This window comes from Trichechus manatus, unplaced genomic scaffold (assembly GCF_000243295.1).
Source record: "Trichechus manatus latirostris isolate Lorelei unplaced genomic scaffold, TriManLat1.0 scaffold00128, whole genome shotgun sequence".
NCBI lineage: Eukaryota > Metazoa > Chordata > Mammalia > Sirenia > Trichechidae > Trichechus > Trichechus manatus.
This window is the reverse complement of record NW_004444064.1, coordinates 5,518,495-5,525,252: the sequence shown is the minus strand read 5'-3', so window position 1 is coordinate 5,525,252 and position 6,758 is coordinate 5,518,495.

Genomic DNA, 6,758 nt, shown 5'->3' with positions numbered 1-6,758 from the left:
TAGGAGACTAAGACCCACCTTAATCATTGGGGCAATCAAAAGTGCAGCACAAGACACTGAGCTTCTGTTAGGATGACAGAAAAATTCAGAAACAGTTAATGGTGATGGTTGAACAACATGATGAACATAATTAATGTCATGAACTGTACATGTGAAGACTGTAGAAATGGCAAGTGTTTTGTTATCTATATTTACCACAATTTAAAAAAATAATTTTTTTTTTAAAATTGCCCCACAAATGCAAAGCACCCCTCCATGTGGTACCATCTAGTCAGGCACCACTGTCCTAAGAGGACTTAGTAAAGGATATTCTGTTGGGCTGTCATCTGCTACAGGGAATTTCAGCAGTTTTTCTAGGATGTACCTAGGGATGGTTTTCTCTATGTTTTTCCTATTTGGGGATCACCAAACTTCTTGAATTGATGGGTTGATGTCTTTTGGAAAATTCTCAGCTACTATCTCTTTGAATATTTTTCAACCCTATTCTTTCTCTCCTCTCCATGTGGGACTCTAACTATACATACATTACGCCTTTTGACTATGTTCCACATTTTTTAAAAAACTCTTTTCTATTATTGTCTTAAATTCTTTTTTCCCTGGGTGCTTTGGTTTGGATATTTTCTAGGAATCTCTTTTCCAATTTTTTAATCCTGTCTGTCTGTGTCCGATCTGCTGTGAAATCCAGCCACTGAATTGCCAGTTGCAGATGCTGTCTTTCTCTACGTATTTCTCATACACAGCTGGTGGGTGTTTCACTAGCACGAGCTTATAGAAGTGCAATTTAGCAACACATACCAAAATTCTCAGAAATGTGCCTGCCATTTAATCCCAAAATTCCACTTCTAGAAATGTGACATTAGGACATAATGATGACTGTGTGTAACGATTATATAAAAGTATGTCTTCACAGAGCTGTTCACAATATGGGGGTTGAGTTAGAAAGTTAGCTCAGTAGGTGAAAAGTGGGTAGAATCAAAATTGCTCTCAGGAACTCCTTAGGAAGGTGCTCTCTGTCCGGAGTCCAAGAGACACAGTTTTTTCTCTAATGCTGGAACAGAACACTGTTCCTTTGGTTGAGCGCCAGAAGAAATATTTGGCTCGTGTTTAGAGGCCACATGGTCCGACAAATATGTCTTTAAACACTAGAGACACCCTTAGCTTGACAGAGCTTCTGCTAGGACAAGCACACAGAAAGTGACAGGAGCTCAGGAGGGGACAGCAAGTTCGTGGCTTCTGTCTCCATCACCTGTACCCACCCACTAAAGCCAGGGCAGCCAGACTCACCTAATTACAGCTTTAATGGTAGTTTGCACCCCTTTTTTGTTTTAGTTGAATTCATGCAAGTTAAACGAAACTCCACTGTAGTGGAAAAAGTAGTAACAATTTGAACATCCATTAACTGAGAATTGAGACCAGGATTTGCTGAAGAAAAAAAAAAACTTAATATCCACATACTGGAATAAAATGTCATCATTAAAAATAACAATGTAGATCCAAAAAACACAATAAATGTTGGAGAGGTTGTGGAGAGACTGCAACAGTTACACACTGTTGTTAGGAATGTAAAATGGTACAACCACTTTAGAAATCTTTTTGGCGCTTCCTTAAAAAGCTAGAAATAGAAGTACCATATGATCCAGCAATCCCACTCCTTGGAATATATCCTAGAGAAATAAGAGCTGTTACACGAATAGATATATGCGCACCCATGTTCATTCCAGCACTCTTCACAATAACAAAAAGATGGAAATAACCTAGATGCCCATCAACAGATGAATGGATAAACAAATTATGGTATCTTCACACAATGGAACACTACACAACGATCAACAACAATGATGAATCCGTGAAACATCTCAATGGATGAATCTGGAAGGCATTAAGCTGAGGGAAATTAGTCAATCGCAAAAGAACAAAGATTATATGAGACCATTATTATAAGAACTCAAGAAAAGGTTTAAACAAAGAAGAAAATATTCTTTGATGGTTCCAAGGATAGGGAGGGAGTGAGAGGGGAATCCACTAACTAGATAGTAGACAAGAATTAGGTGGAGGGAAGGACAACACACTACAGGGGAAGTCAGCACAACTGGACTAAACCGAAGCTAAGAAGTTTCCTGAATACAACCAAACACTTCGAGGGATAGTGTAGCAGGTACAGGGGTCTGGGGACCATGGTTTCAGGGGACATCTAGGTCAATTGGCATAACAAAGTATATTAAGAAAATGTTCTGCATCCCACTTTGGTGAGTGGTGTCTGGGGTCTTAAAAGCTAGCGAGTGGCCATCTAAGATGCATCAGTTGGTCCCAACCTACCTGGAGCAAAGAAGAATGAAGAACACCAAAGACACAAGGAAAATGTTAGCCCAAGATACAAAAGGGGTCACATAAACCAGAAACTCCATCAGCCCGAGACCAGAAGAACCAGATGGTGCCCAGCTACCACCAATGACCGCCCTCCCAGGGAACACAACAGAGAGTCCCTGACAGTGCAGGAGAAAAGTGGGGGGCAGAACTCAAATTCTAGTAAAAAGACCAGACTTAATGGTCTGACTGAGATTGGAGGAACCCAGAGGACATGGCCCCCGGCCTCTCTGTTAACTCAGAACTAAAACCATTCCCAAAGCCAACTCTTCAGAAAAAGAATAGACTGAATTATACGTCTTAAAATGATACTCGTGAAGAGTGTGCTTCTTAGTTCAAGCAGATACACAAGACTAAATGGGCAGCTTCTGTCCAGAGTTGAGATGAGAAGGCAGAAAGGGATAGGAGCTGACTGAATCGACACAGGAAATCCGGGGTGGAAAGGAGGAGTGTGCTGTCACAGTATAGGGAGAGCAACTAGGGTCACATAACAATGTGTGTATAAATTTTTGTATGAGAAACTAACTTGAGCTGTAAACCTTCAACCAAAGCACAATAAAAAAAAAAAAAGAATAACAATGTAGAATAATTTTTGACGTGGAAAGACGTGCACCATCAGGTGTTCCATGAAAATGGCAGGTTATAAAAAAGAATGAGTGAAGTGATTCCATTTCCCTTAAAAAAAACATAAAAATTCTAGATGTTACATCAAAATGTTACCAATGGGTCATGGAATTATAGATTTCTAATTATGAAGTCATCCATCCCATCCATCAACATTTATGAAGTGGCTGTCATCAGCCAGGCACAGTATAGACTTCAGGGTACAGGACAGCCCTGGTCCTGGCCCTAACGGACCTACAGTCTAGTGGGAAAGCTGACTTTTTTAATTGCCAGTATTTATTGTGTGCTCCACATGTATCACCTCATATTATCCCCAAGAACTCTCCTCGAGGGACGCTGTTATTATCGCTGATTTCAAGATGGTGAGCCAGAGGGCTGAGGGATGTACCCTGGACATGTGCAGTCCTCAATAAGAACAAGTAATTGCTCCCTTGGAGTAACTGGGTGGTGCAAATGGTTAAGAGCCTGATTACTAGCTGAAAGGTTGGTGGTTCAAATCCACCCAGAGGCACCCGGGAAGAGAGTCCCGGTATTCTGCTTCCGAAAGGTCACAGCTTTGAAAAGCCTATGGAGCTTTGCACATACAGCGTCACCATGGGTTGGAATCAACTGACAGCAACTAACAACAACAACAATGGCTCCCTTGCCACAGTTCTGTTCTCATGGGCCTCTGATGTTACCTGATCAGGTCCAGGTGAGCCCAGGCTGAGGAAAAGATTTCAGAGGCAAAGAGAAAACTATCTTTAAATATCGGCTGCGGTAAGTGAGAACTTTGGTGAAGGGTAAGATAGTACACAATACTGGAGAAGTCAGCACAATTTGACCAAGGCAAGGTCATGGAAGCTTCATAGACACATCCAGACTCCCTGAGGGACCGAGTTACTGGGCTGAGCGCTGGAGACCATGGTCTCAGGGGACATTCTAGCTCAACTGGCATAACATAGTTTATAAAGAAAATGTTCTACATCCTACTTTGGTGAGTAGCGTTTGGGGTCTTAAAAGCTTGTGAGCGGCCATCTAAGATACTCCACTCGTCCCACCCAGTCTGGAGCAAGGGAGAATGAAGAAAACAAAAGACACGAGGGAAAGATTAGTCCAAAGAACTAATGGACCACAACTACCACAGCCTCCACCAGACTGAGTCCAGAACAACTAGATGGTGCCCGGCTACCACCACTGACTGCTCTGACTAGGATCACAACAGAGGGTCCCAGATAGAGCTGGAGAAAAATGTAGAACAAAATCCTAACTCACAAAAAAAGACCCCAAAAGTATGGCCCCTGGATACCCTTTTAACTCAGTACTAAAGTCACTCCTGAGGTTCACCCTTCAGTGAAAGATTAGACAGGCCCATAACACAGAACAAGACTAATTGGGCACACCGGCCCAGGGGCAAGGACGAGAAGGCAGGAGGGGACAGGAAAGATGTTAACGGGGAACCCAAGCTCGAGAAGGGGAGAGTGTTGACATGTTGTGCGGTTGGCAACCAATGCTACAGAACAATATGTGTATTAATTGTTTAATGAGAAACTAATTTGCTCTCTAAACCTTCATCTAAAGCACAGTAAAAAAAAAAAAATTTTTTTTTTAAACTGGCTGCTAACCAAAAGGTTGGCAATTTGAACACACCCAGCAGCTCCAGGAAGAAAGACCCCGTGATCTGCTTCCATAAAGATTACAGCTGAGAAACCCTTATGACGAAGTTCTACTCTGTCACACGAGGTTGCTATGACTCGAAATCAGCTCATTCCAACCAGACCAAACCTGTTGCCGTCCAGTCAATTCCCACTCATAGCGACCCTATAGGACAAAGCAGAACTGCTCCATAGGGTTTCCAAGGAGCGCTGGTGGATTGGAATTGCCGGCCTTTTGGTTAGCAGCTGAGCTCTTAACCATCTGGACACCAGGGCTCCGCGTATCCACTCAATGGCAACCAAGGATAACAATAACAATTAGATTAATCCTTTTATTTGCATATTTAACTTCAGTCAGACGCTAGGGAGAAGTTACACAATTCATATCTAAAAATGTCAGATGTGTTTGCCAAATTTTCAAAGGTTCTTTAAAAATACAAATACCTAGTGCTGATGAAGCTGTGCTAAAATGATCATCAGCTGCTGACCCGAATGTCAGTGTATACTCGTCTGGAGTATAATTTGGCAGCTTATATTTACAATCTAAAGATCTACATTACTCTTTTACTTGTAAATCCACTTAGAGGAATTTATACTAAGAAAGCAATCAGAAATGCACACAAAGATTTGCTTACATTTATGTCCAATGAAATATTTATCAGAGTGAAAAACTGAGGACGACTCAAAACCAAAACCAAGCCTGTTGCCCTTGAGTCAATTCCGACTCTTAGCGACCCTGTAGGACAGAGCAGAACCGCCCCATAGGGTTTCCAAGGCTGTAGTCTTTACGGAAGCAGACTGCCACACCTTTCTCTGCAGGGTGGCTGGTAGGTCCGAACCGCTGGCCTTTTGGTTAGCAGCCGAGCTCTTAACCACTGCACCATCAGGGCTCCTTGAGGACAACTCAACTGCCCAATAATACAGGATCAGTTAAAGAAAAATTTTTCTCCCCACTATTATGGGGTTTATTAGGGGAGTAACAGTTACAATTCAGGTTCAGGAACACTCAGGATACAGTTCTTCCATCAGGACAGCCTTTCCCTGGCTGTGCTCACAGGCACGCCTCTCCCTGGCCCTCAGCCTCTGCCCAAAGGCACTCAGCCTTCTTTCTCCGTGGGCCGGGAAGCCCACCATCCCATCTCCTGCTATTGGGTCTCTGCTGTCGGGTGTCTCCTGCCACCGCTTCTCACTGTCTTCAAGGTTACAGCTCGTTCTCTGTCTCCCAGGTCCAGGAGCTTCTCAGCGCAGGGATCCCAGGTCCAAAGGATGTGCTGGCTCCTGGCTGTTCTTCCTTGGTGGTGCTGGGATTCTTCTCTCTGCTCTGGAATTGGCTCTCTTTTAGGGCAAAACTGACCTACCCCCTTGGGAGGCCACAATTGCCCTATCACACAGTCCTGCCCAATCACCTGGGTAGGAGTTACAACACAATGGCTAGAATAAAGACATTCTTGTATCTCCATATGATGAAATGTAACGCAGCCATGAAGGACCACTGAGAAATACTGATGGGCATGGGGAAGGTCTAAAAACATAATATTAGGTATAGACATCATACATTACAAAACTTTGCAAAATAAATACCTAACATCAACATAGCTCTTGGTCATGTATCATGTATGAGCCCCAACATAAAACCAGACAGATATGAATAGAAAGATCAGGACACAATATGCCCTGCAGCTAATAGGGTTATGGGAGGATTTCTATTTTCTTCCTTGTCATCTTTGTAACCTTTCCAGGTTTCCACAACAGGAGTTTCTCTTCTCATTAGAAGAGCAGTGAATGATGTTTAAGAAACTTCTTGGGGCATATGGCATGTAGTAAGAAAAGCAGCTGTTGGAGCAAAGTTAACTACAAATCACAAGCTTTGCATCCAGTTTGATGGGAGAAAACTCTTAATGATCACAAAAGACTGCCTATTGTACGATTCCAGTTATATGACACATCCAGAAGAGGCAAACCCATAAAGATAGAACGTAGATGAGTGGTTGCCTAGGGCTGGAGGGACAGAGGAGAAAGGGACTGGCTGCTAATGGGGATATTTTTTTTTTTGGTGGGGGGGGAGTGACAAAAATGTTCTAAAATTGATTATACTAAAATTGAATATACTAAAAGCCATGGTTTTTATGTGAATTA